Here is a 12,192-nt window from a genome sequence, read left to right as displayed (position 1 = left end):
ACTGGGAGAGGGGTGTGGGCCTCAGCCCAGTTAGCCAGACAGATGCAGACCCCCAGCCCCTCCCACCTTCTGAAGGGTCCTGGGCTGGCAGGCAGCCACTGGCTGATCCCCCCTCAAGAGCCCACCTCTCCTTTTCCACGTCACCTGGTCCCACACAGACTCACAGGGCCACCTCCTCCAAGCCTTTGCCTCGGAACCTTCCTTAAAGATTCCTAAGCAGAAGCCCCATGTGGCCGGGCTGCTCCACCCTGGGAAGAAGATGCTAATAGCAGAGTGACTGCAGCCTCAGGAGCAGACGGCACTGAGCATTGATTCCAGGCACAGTGTCTTGCTTAATCCTCACAACACATAAGAGGTCGAAATTATTTATCCCCATTTTAGAGAGGAGAAAACTAAGGCTCAGAAAGACAGAGTCACTTGCCCAAGGTCAGGCATGGAGTGTTAGGGCTGGAATTCAATCTGAGCCCTCTAACGCCGTGTTTTACCACCCGTGCCTGGCCTCCCGCTTCCCTGTATGGGTGCCCACAGCTCAGCACTCAGAGGAGGGAGAGGTGGGACCTGGGTCAGGGCTGAGGGGCAGGGGAGGAGCTCCCTCTCAGCTGCCCGCAGACTCCCAAAAAGGGAGATTTGCTCCTTCCTTGACTAGTGTGGGAAGTAAGAGTGTGTGGGTGTGTGTCTGTGTCTGTGTCTCTGTGTGTGTCTGTGTGTATCTGTGTCTGTGTGTGTATGTCTGTGTGTGTGTGTCTATGTGCATATGTGTGTGTGTTGTGTCTATGTGTGTGTCTATATCTCTGTGTGTATGTGTGTGTGCCTGTGCCTGTCTGTGTGTCTATGTCTCTGTGTCTGTGTGCGTATGTGTGTGTCTGTGTCTCTGTGTGTGTGTGTGTCTGTGTGTGTCTGTGTCTGTGTCTCTGTCTATGTGTGTGTATGTGTGTGTGTGTCTATGTCTCTGTCTGTGTGCGTATGTGTGTGTCTGTGTCTCTATGTGTGTCTGTGTGTGTCTGTGTCTGTGTCTCTGTCTATGTGTATGTGTGTGTATGTGTGTGTGTGTCTATGTCTCTGTGTCTGTGTCTCTGTCTATATGTGTGTGTGTGTGTCTGTGTGTGTATGTGCATGTGTCTGTCTCTGTGTGTGTGTGTGTGTCTGTGTGTGTATGTGTATGTGTCTGTGTGTGTGTGTGTGTATGTCTGTGTGTGTGTGTATGTGTGTGTGTGTGTATGTCTGTGTGTGTGTGTGTGTCTGTGTGTGTGTGTATGCGTCTGTCTCTATGTGTGTGTGTGTGTGCGTCTGTGTGTGCGTGGCTAGGTCTCAGGCCTGCCTGGGTGGCCTCCAGCTGCAGGAGAGCTGGTCTGGCCCCAACCGCTGTGCACAGGGAAGGAGCAGGGAGAAGCGGGTGTGGTGGGAATCAGTGTCCTGGTCCTACTGGTATTTATAGCTGCCCCTTCCTGAAATGTGGGTGGGGGAAGGGGCTGCTCTTAGGTGGGAACGGAAGTTGGTCTCCTCTCCCCAGCCCCCTCTGTCTCCCCAGAGAGTGGACTGGCCCAGGCCAGAGGGCCGGCCCTGGCGGTGGGACGAGGCACTGTGTCCTGAGTTGGCGGTTTTCCCTGGGGCTGCTGGCTCTGGGGTGGGACACTCCTTGCCTGCTGAGCACCACTGTGTGTGTGTGTGTGAGTGTGTGTGTGAGTGTCTGTGTGTGTGTGAGTGTGTGAGAGTGTGTGTGTGAGAGAGTGTGTATGTGTGTGTGTGAGAGTGTGTTTGTGAGTGTGTGAAAGAGTGTGTGTTGTGTGAGTGTGAGAGTGTGTGTGGGGTGTGTGTGTGAGTGTGAGAGGGTGTGTGTGAGTGTGTGTGTCTTGTGTGTGTATGTGTGAGAGAGTGGGGGGGGAGTGTGTGTGAGTGTGTATGTGTGTGAGAGTGTGTGTGTGAGAGTGCACACAGGCTGGGTGTCAGGCTGAAGAAGGTCATGGACGAGGGACAGAGGCCAGGTGAGGGTGGGGGAAGAAAGGCCTATAACCCCACAGAGATGGAGGGCAGGGCCCCAGGAGAGGCACAGTCCAGGTCTCGGGTCTCAGAGCAATCTGTGGTTAGAACAGGCTCCTGGGGGTGACGATGCTGGAGCTGAGCCTTGGAGGATGAGGAAAGGGAAGGCCGGTTGCATGGAGCAGCTTGAGCAGAAGTGGAAGGGTGCCAGCCGTTACGGGTTATTATCTGATGCCCTAGTTCTACCTGATCAGCCAGTCCATGGGACACAGGATCACCTTGACCAGGAAGGATGATATATTTGGGGAGAGAAAGACATAGCATAGCACAGTTGAGCATCCCTAATCTGAAAATTCAAAATCTAAATGCCCCTAAATCCAAAATTTTTTGAGTGCCAATAGGATGCCACCAGTGGAAAATCCCACACATAAGAACTTTTTTTTTAGATGAACCCTCACTCACTCTGTCGCCCAGGCTGGAGTGCAGTGACGTGATCTTAGCTCACTGGAACATCTGCCTCCCAGGTTCAAGTGATTCTCATGCCGTAGTCTCCCGAGTAGCTGGGATTACGGGGGTTGCCAACATGCCCAGCTAATTTTTGTATTTTTAGTAGAGACAGGGTTTCACCATGTTGGCCAGGCTGGTCTCAAACTCCTGAGCTCAGGTGACCCTCCCACCTCAGCCTCCCAAAGTGCTGGGATTACAGGCGCGAGCCACCACACCTGGCCTCCACACATAAGAACTTAACATAAATTTATCTCAGGCACAAAATTATTTTTTAAAAATCTAAAAAGTTACCTTCAGCCTATGTGTATAAGGTGTATATGAAACATAAATCAATTTCATGTTTAGATTTGGGTCCCATCTTCAAAATATCTCATTATATATAACAAATATTCCAAAAGCCAAAAAATTCCTAAATCTGAAACACTTCAGGTCCCCAACGTTTCAGATAAGGGACACTCAGCCAGTGTGGCATGAGGGCCAGCAGGCAGGGGCAGGAGCAGGAAGCTGGGGCAGGAAAGGCCACACAGCCCCAGGCCTGCTGTGAGGAAGCTGGGACCCTCTTCTGCTCCCGGCCTCCAGTCTCCCAGACTTGGGGAAGGACATCTTCCAAGGGCCCTTACTACCAATCTTCATGGAGCCCAAGAACTCATGCGGCTCTGCATGAATTGGGGTGGGGCAAGCATCCCATAATCCCAAGCTCAGCCGCCTCCAGGCTGGCTCAGCTGGAAAGCCCTGGGGTGCGTTGGAGCACAGCTGGAAAATCCCTGGTTGGCTCAGTGATCTCTACACCCCTCTGGGGGCCAGGCTGTGAGCCCTACGATGGGGGAGACCCCTGAGCAAAGCAGGTGGGATGTGTGCTCCCGGGGAGCTGCTGGTCCTGAGGGTGAAGCTACCGCCCAAACCAGGGAGAAAGAGTAGGGAGCTCACCCCCTAATCTGCTGAGGACTCGCTGTGTGACTCTGAACAAGGAGGCTCCTCTCTCCGAGCCCGGGTTTCCCCAGGATCCACTGGGGGCTGGTCTGGGGTCAGGGGTTTCTGCAGTAAGTTCCGGGAAGGGAGACAGCCTCACTGACACGCCTCAACCTGAGGCCACGGGAGGGCCACACACTGAAGTGTTGAAGCAGGAGCGATGGCTGGAGGCCTGGCTAACACACGCCAAGGCTGGCAGAGCCCGCGGGCTCCTCCACAGGCTGGGAGTGGCATGGGCGTGGGGAGGAGCTGAGCGAGAGGCAGGAATGCTCAACAGGACAGGCACTGTTCCTGACGGGGCCCACCCCTGCCACCAGGCCACCTTGATGGCAGCCCTACAGCTACGACCCTACGTCAGAGACAAACGTGGCTTCATTGGCAACCCGAGCTTCTGGTGGGGGCTTTTTTGAAGGGGATTTGCTTAGGCTGTGAGAAAGTGGGGAGGGTTTGGAGAGGGAGAAAATGCTGGCTGGTGGGGGATGGGGAGACAGGAACAAACATCTGGAGTCCTCAGGAAGCTGCCTGTCCCTGCAGACCTCTCTCTTTCCCCTAATGGGGACTAAGCCCACTGGTGGGGGCCTGTCCACCTGGCCTGATGTGGGGAAGCTCACTGCTGTTGGGGTGAGTGAGACCACCACGGCCTGTGTGCCCAGAGAGAGACCTGAGGCAGTCCCTGCTTTTATCTGAGCCTCAGTTTCCTCATCTGTAAAATGGGAATGTTGGACAGATATGGTGGCTCACATCTGTAATCCCAGCACTTTGGGAGGCCCAGGTGGGAGGCTTGCTTGAGCCCAGGAGTTCGAGACCAGCCTGGGCAACATAGTGAGAACGAGACTTTATCTCTACAAAAGATAATTACCCTGGTATGGTGGCACATGCCTGAGGTCCCAGCTACTCAGGAGGCTGAGGTGGGGAGATCGCTTGAGCCTAGGAGGTTGAGGCTGCAGTGACTTTCCTGACCTGCAGGGCTGCTGTGGGGCTGCAGGACTAACAACATGGTGAGTGCGCACTATGGGGTGTCCCTGGAGGTAAGAACGCAGCGATAAGACAGCTCTATCCTCTCCTGTTTGGAGTTACGGACCCTCCAGAGAAGCGGAGAGAGCTAGGAACCCTTGCCCCACGGAGGAGCCAAGCACAAAATTGTTCATACAAATTCAGTTCCTTCAAAAACTCCTCATACAAACTCAGTAGGAATGGTAATATAGTACATTTAAAAGCTGCCCCAAGCCTGCAGCTGGAGGAAGAGTCTTAGCTCTCTCTACAAGGCTCTATTGAATTGACATATGCTGGGGCAGAGGGCATGTTGGAGGCAAGAGGAGAGCTGGATGGGGTGGGAGTCAGGGGGAAAGGCAGTGAAGGAGCAGAGGGCCTAGGGAGGGATCAGGCTCCAGTCCCAGACCCAGAGGCCTCTTGTTCATTTGCTCCTGGCCTTGAATAGAAGACAGCTCAGGATGGCACCCCTGTCCCTATCCTGTGCTCACTTCCTTCCCCGCAAGCGCCACTGGCCCAGGTCTTTAAGGTAGGGGACTTGGAGACAGAGGCAGTAGCCTCTGTCCTGGGCTCCTGGTCCCGGCCACCTTGTCCAGGTCTGTGAGAGTGGCCATGTGCACGTGTGTGTGCCCACATCTGTGTGCGCCAGTAAGTGTGGACGTCAGGGCTATTTCCAACTCCCCCTCCCCTGCCCGCCTCTCCTGGGCAGCACACCCAGTTCCCAGACATAGCCTATACACTTCCTCCACGAGCTCCACACGCACCCCACTCCCCTCCTGCCATCGACAGCCACCTGGCCCACCTGGCGTGGCCCACCCTGGTCCCCCCAGGCGGGCAGCACTAAAAGGCCCTTCTTGTCCTGCCTGGGCGGGCAGGCGTAGGGAGGGAGGCTCCGTTACACTTGGCTCTAGAACAGTTTTTCTCGAGTCCGGGTGGGCTGGGCCAAGGGCGCTGGCCCCTGGGCCCTGCTCTGCTCCAGAGGCCTGGGACGGCACACAAGGTGTACACAAGGCTTAGTGCCTGTCCCGAGCACCACTGGTCCCCTCAAGCCATCCTCAGAGGCAGCAGGATCTACCCTGCTTCAGTTTCTTGTACCTGGTGTCCCTGCAGCCCTGCATGCTAAGATACCCCCATCAATTCTGAGTTCCCACCCAGGTAACACACAAGCCCTCCCTGCCAGGTACTCCCCCACCTGGGTCCCACTTCAACCCCTCACATTCTGCCTTTCAAAGTCAGCGATGCCAGGGAAGAGGTGTGGGAGCCACCATCCCTGCCTGCCCTGTGCTCACTGTGACCCCCCGACTAGAATGTCACCTCCTTCCTTCTCTGCCTGTCCTTCCAGTATCGCCTCAAATCTAGTCTCCCCTGACGCCTGGCTCTCTGCTGGGGCCTCCCACACAGCTCAGATGGAGCTGGACACCACATCTGTCATCCACACTGTCACAGTGGCCCAAGCCCAGGCCCCCACGCAGGCTGGGAGTACCCTCAAAGCAGGGCTGGGGGCTCTTCCTGGGCTGCTGGGGTTCTTGGTGGAACTCAGAGTACTTTTCTTCCTCTCTGGGGCCTCAGTTTCCCTCTCTATACAAGTGGGAGATTGGTCCAGATGGCCTCTAGGGTGCTGACTGCCAGGCCCCCGACCCAGATGCCTCAAACGTTGATGAGAGGAGGGAGAGTCTCCCAGCATGCCTCACTCGGATACGGGAGGACAAGGGCCTTTGCAGCCAGGGGCATCCGGGAGGGGTGAGAGGGACGCTTCCCTCAGGCAGGAGCTGCCCGTACTGCAGAAATCAGGACAGGGAGCTGGACCAGGAGTGGTGACAGAGATGGGCTGCTGGTCAGGAGCTCTCCCACCCCTCCTCACTTCTGAGTCCTCCTAAAGGCAGGGGGTAGTATAACTTTATAAAACCCGCAGCACCATGCTGTTCTCTTGCCCTAAAACCCTGATGGCATCTCCTCTGCAATAGGGCATAAGGCCGTGGGCATCATTTTGCCATTTAAGGCTTCCGTGCCCCAGCCCAGTGGTTCTCCCTGGCCTGTGCTTGAGATGTGCCTCCCAACCAGGCTGCTGGCCTTCCTGTCTCAACACCCCTCTGCTTACGCCCACCTCAGTACCTCTGAGTCAGTGCCCCTGCCTGGAGGACTGACTCCCTTCCCATCCACCAAGGCATGGTTCGAGGACCACCTGTGTCCCGCCCCAGCTTGCCCCTGATTTTCTCCCCTCCGTACTTTTCATCCAGATATTTGCTGTTTGAGATTCAATTTGCCTTTCTGCCTCCTGAACGAGTCTCAGTTCAGTCTCTCAGTATCCTGTGCCCCTGAGCCTAGCACCATGCCTGCATGCTGTCAGGGCTAAGAAGGTATTTGAGAATGGCTCTCAGTTGAAGTGCAAGGAGGTGGGGGTACTGGAATCCCTCCTTGGCTGGAGGCTGGGGCCTGGATGAGCTGACTGCCCTGGTCACCTTGCATGCTCCCTTCCCCTCTCCCGGGCCGCCCAGCCCATCCCTCAGGCCCTGAGATCTCAGGGGATCCGGTCCCTGTAGGAATAGGGAGCCTGGGGATCCAGCCCTGATTCACCCCGGGGGGTCCTCCCTTGACTCACTTCCCTTCTGGGAACCATGTGACGCCCTCTTTCAGAGCTGCTTCTCCATCTGAAGGGGAGAAGGGTGTGGCCTGGGCCCTTGTGAAGGAGGCTCAGGCCCTTCCTTGGCTCCATGTTGCTCTTGGGAATGATCTCGAAGGTGCAGCTGAAGCACTGAATCACACATGGGTAGTGATGATGGATGGGCCCTAAGGCCACAGTTCTTATGGCACAAGTAGAGCTGCCTTCGCTGAAGGAAGAATGCTGTCATGTTGGGGTTTCTGGCATCGAGACAGAGAGGGGAAACATCCCAGCACTTCCCTGAAAGCCAACTTCATTCAGCCTCTGCTGGGTCAGGCGTCAGTGCTGGGATGAGGAGGTGTGGCAGGGGGTGGTCCAGGGCTATCTGGAGGACAAGCCCCCACTGGGGCACAGTGTATCTGAGGGGCACCGGCTCTGCCTCTAGGAGGCTGAGAGTGGGTGGTGGGCGGGGGATCCTGCCTGTCAGGAAGAGGAGGAGAGAAGGAAGAGGGGAGGTGGTGGATAGACAGATGGATCCTCAGGGGAGCAAGGAGAGGGGAGAAGGGGCAGAGCTGGGGGGTGGCTGGAGGGGTGTGTGTGGGGGCTCCTCACAGGGGAGGGCAGGGTGGCTCCTTCCTCGTTTCCCGCCTTGTTCTCCCCGTTCCTGGTCCGGGGCATCTGAGGCTGGAGGACCCACTTCTCACTGTCGCCGGGTCCCTTTGGACCCCAACATAGTCACCCCAAACTTGCCTGGCAAACAAAGCCTGGCCAGCATTGGGGTGGCCCCACTGGTGTCTCCGACAATCCAAACGGGCAAAGCCATGCCCTAGACAATCCATGCCTGGGGCGCCTGCCCCCGCCCCTAACTGGACAGCCTTGGCTAGCTAGAAACCCCATAACCTGAGATAGCAGGGTCCCGTGTCCACCCCAGGATTGAACCCCTGGTGACCCCAGCCAGTGCTGGGAAAAGCGCAGCCTGCTTGACTCCCGATCTGGGGGCCACTTCTGGCTCCTCCTGTCCCTTTTCCCTCCTGCAGGAACCCCTCTAGTTCTGCCAGGCTGGGTTAGGGTCTCAGGCCCCTCACTCACCTGCGGATGCAAGTCTGACCAACATAGTCAGGGGCAAAGCCAGGGCTGGGGGGAGGGGGGAGGTGGGGGCCGCATCCTGGAATGCACCCCAGCAGGCTGAGTGACAGGTTTTTCAAGGTGTGATGGTGCCTGGTCCATGCAGGGGTTATGAGTACTGGTCTTGAAACCAGAGAGACCTGGGTTCGAATCCCAGCTCTCCTACTTGGCTGTCAAACCTTGAACAAGTCACCTCACCTCTCTGTGGCAGTTTCCTCATTTGTAAAATTGGATTGATGATGATTAAATCCTTTAATATACCTTGAGTGCCTAGTCCAGGGTCTGGCATACAGTAGGTGCTCATTAAATGCTTATCCTTTCTCCTCTGCCTCTGTCATCCTGCACATTCCCTGTGATTCATGGTTTACATACAGCTTTACACATATCACCTCCCTTGTTGTAAAGCTTTAATTTTCCCCTCCACAGGCTGCTGCATACAGTAGGTGTGCAATAAATGTCTGCTGTAGTTGACTAAGAAACCAATTGCTGCTGTTCTATGGGGATTTTGGCAAACCTAAGAGCTTCCATCCGGGTGCCCTAGGAGGCCTGGGATGGAGGCTGTGCCAGGCTGGCCTCAGTGGTGGTAAAGTCATTGATTCCACAATTTGTCCCATGTTTTTCCTTCTCCTCAAGTCAGCAGGACACCTGGTCCTCATTAGGGGCTAATTACTGACCAGCTATGGGGCTGGGGTTGGGGGGTCTGCTTGGAAGACTGTGTTTGGAGGAAAAGAGCTTTCTTTTCAGGAATGAAAAAAGAAGACAGAAGGATTTTTGCTCTATGAATCAAAAATTTGGGTGAAGATCCCTACTGGCCCCATCTCCCCTTCCCTTCCCCCTCCCCATCTTCCCTGCTCCCCACCTACACAGATGTCTATGGAGCCTCCAGACAGGGCGCTCCCGCCCACAGCTGAGATTCAAGTCTGGATTAGCTGGGAGCCTCCCCCTGCCTTGTTGCTAGCTGGGCAGAGAAACACAGACCTGGAAAATAACGGCAACCAGCACAGCGGCAGTAACCCGGCTGGCACATCTCTGCTGGGGTTTCCCAGTTTACAAAACATTCACCTGCTCTCTTGACAACATTGGGAAGTGTATGTGTTGGCCGACACTGTCCCTGCTTCCAGATGAGGAAACTGAGGCTCTCAGTGAAAAAGGGATGCTGCGGCTCCAGCGCACACAGGCCTGGCCTTTGCTCAGCCGTAACCTAGGGCTGGAACTCTGGACCAGCGCTGGGCAGCATCATGCCAGGCAGACTGACAGAAAGTCGAGGCCCCTGTGTGCCTTTGAAACTGACCCCTGACCGCCTCCCACTGTCTTGGAACAAAGGCTGCTGGACCAGCCGTGCCTGCTCCACAACTGTCCCCTCTCCAGCTCCTCAGCAAGCTCCCCCGAGGCCCTGAAGCCTCAGTGCTGAGCAGAGCTGACCTGGGCCTCCCTGGCATCCTCAGGTCTGGCTCGGGCCTTCTCCCTTCTGCCTTCCAACCTTTGCCATGACTTTGCTTGGCCAGGCATCCTTGGTGGCCATCCCTGACTGCCCCTAGCTCCCTGGCCACATCTCACCTTCCTCCAGCAAGCCCTCCTAGCCCTCCTTCGTGCACGGTGACTTCTCTTTCAAACGATTCCCTGGAGTCCTGATCTCCGTGGCTCTCCAAGTTTTACCTGGGGCCTGCCTAGCTGGGTCAGGTGTCCATGCCTCCCCAGCCAAGCATGGGACAGGGGACAGGGCGGGAGGGAGGAGGAAAGAAGGAGGCTTAGAACACACTTAGAAGAAGGAAGAAGGATGTTCCCACCCAGGGGCAAAAGAAGATTCAAACTTCTGTGAAGCTACAGTGACCTGTGGTATGTGCTGCCTCCATTTCTCCAAGTGTTCTCAGAGAAGAAGACAACAGAGGGCCCAGTAATACCCACCTCCCTGCCAGCAGAGTTCAGCCAAGCATGCCGGCCAGGCGCTGCTCGTCACTCCTACCCCCAGTGCTTCTGAGACTAAGAGTCCCCGCTCTGGGCAGTGGCTGTGGTTTGGCCCCACCCTTGGCCAGGGCGTTTTGCACCCTGGTCGCCTGGGCCCCACCCAAGGAGCCTGTGGCCAAAGCCAGCTTGCTGGTAAATGGTGTGTGCCTGTGCCCTAGATGAGGTGGTGCCCAAGCAGGGCTGTGCTCCTGCTGCCCAGGGCCTGCCCTCAGGGAATTGGCCCTCTGCCATGAAGGTCACAGAACCTAGGCCACTACTGTACAAGAGGGCATGGGCTTTAGGCAGTGGCTCAATGGCCCTGCAGTTTTGTGGCCAAGAGCTCCACAGCAGCGGGCCCTGGGCCTGGGCCTTTGACCTGGGGCCTCTGTTAGGAGTGGTGCTGATCCTGCTTCTGGCAGAGGCACACATAGGGCTCCTCCAAGTACAGGCAGCCAGGCTCAGGAGGGGCGGGAGCAGCCAGTCCCAACAATTTCAGTTCGGGAGCTGGAAAGTTATGTTTGCCCCCCTCAGGAGCCAGGTGTGGAAGGGAGGCCAGTGGAGGGCTTTGCCCTGGGCTCTGATCCACGCACAAGCCGTGCTGGGAGGACAAGGGCCGGGGGCGGTGAAGGAGCCTCTCGGAGCCTTTGCTCTGCAGAAGCAGGCACTCATCTTCCATACCACGTTCACAAAGGCTGGTGGCTTCAGTGGCGGTGACCAGCTGGCCACAGCTGACTCCTCTGGGGTTGTGCTGTTTCTAAATATTAGTTCCTGCTGTTAACCCTTGCTGTGCCACCCCAGTAGACAGCCGGCTGCCAGACAGAGCCTCTTGGAAGGAGAGTGGACAGTCCCCACCTGGATGAAAAATTTGTGAATATATTTGCTTGAGGGCTGGGTTGGGGCTCCCAGAAGAAGGGTGAGAAATACCTGCTTAGGGCTGGGAATGAGGCTTGCAGTAGATGTCGGGGATGTGGTCTGAGCTGGCCACTGGGCAGGGCAGTGGAAAGAATGTGGGGTCAGGAGCCAGGAGCCCGGAGCCTGGTCCTGCCAAGCCTTTTTTTATGTGGCCCCAGACAAGTCACTTCATCTTTCTGTCCCCTTTTCCTCATCCGTAAAATGTACAGTCACTGAGGTGCTTGGATGATGGCCTCCAACAGAAGCGCCGGAGCTTTATAAACTCTGAAGACCTGGTGGTTATGATGATTTTTATGCCAGGGTCCTGCTGTCTGCATGACTCCCCTGAGTCCCTTGGAGAAGAGGCAAGACTGACAACCAAGAGACAGCTGGAGTAAGCTGGCGGGCCTGCTGTTAGCCTGTGTGGAGCTTTAGTGGGGACGCCACCTTACACAAGAATACACAGCTTGGAGTTCAGCCCCTACCAGCCCCATTGGCTGTTGTCCTTGCACAGTGAAAAGCCTTGTGGTAGCCAGCCTCTGAGATGGCCCTCAGTGAGCCTCCTTTCTGGCATTCATGCCCTTGGGTAGTTCCCTTTCATGTTGAATACAGATGACCTGTGCAGCCAATAGGGTGTTGCAGAAATGATGGGGTGACCTCCAAGATGAGGTCAGAAAAGACATGGCAGCTTCTGCCTTGCTCTCTTCTGATTGCAGCCGCCATAGTCTGAGAGCATTTAGGCAGCATGTGGAGGTGCCAATGTGAAGAAGAACTGAGGCCTCTTGCCAGCAGAAAGCACCAACTCACCATGCGAATGAGCCACTTGGAAGGGAATCTGCCAGCCTCAATCAAACCTTCAGATGAATACAACCTCTACTGACATCTTGACTGCTACCTACTGAGAGACCTGGAGCCAGACCCACCCAGCAAAGTCACTTTTAAACTTCCTACCCACAGAAACTGTGTGCAACAGAAGGAGATTGCTGTTTTAAGAGATTAGATTTTGAGACTAATTTGTTATGCAGCAAAAGATAACTGATACGGGCACAGTTGTAGATGGCACTCCACTGAGTCAGGCCCAACATGTGCCTGGGACTCTTCCTTGATCAACAAATTCATTCATTCAACAAATATTTCCTAAGCACAGACCATCTGTCAGACACTATGCTGATGCTGGGGGCTGGGGACAC

This window comes from Chlorocebus sabaeus, chromosome 26, assembly GCF_047675955.1.
Source record: "Chlorocebus sabaeus isolate Y175 chromosome 26, mChlSab1.0.hap1, whole genome shotgun sequence".
Lineage (NCBI taxonomy): Eukaryota > Metazoa > Chordata > Mammalia > Primates > Cercopithecidae > Chlorocebus > Chlorocebus sabaeus.
This window is presented reverse-complemented; position numbering follows the sequence as displayed.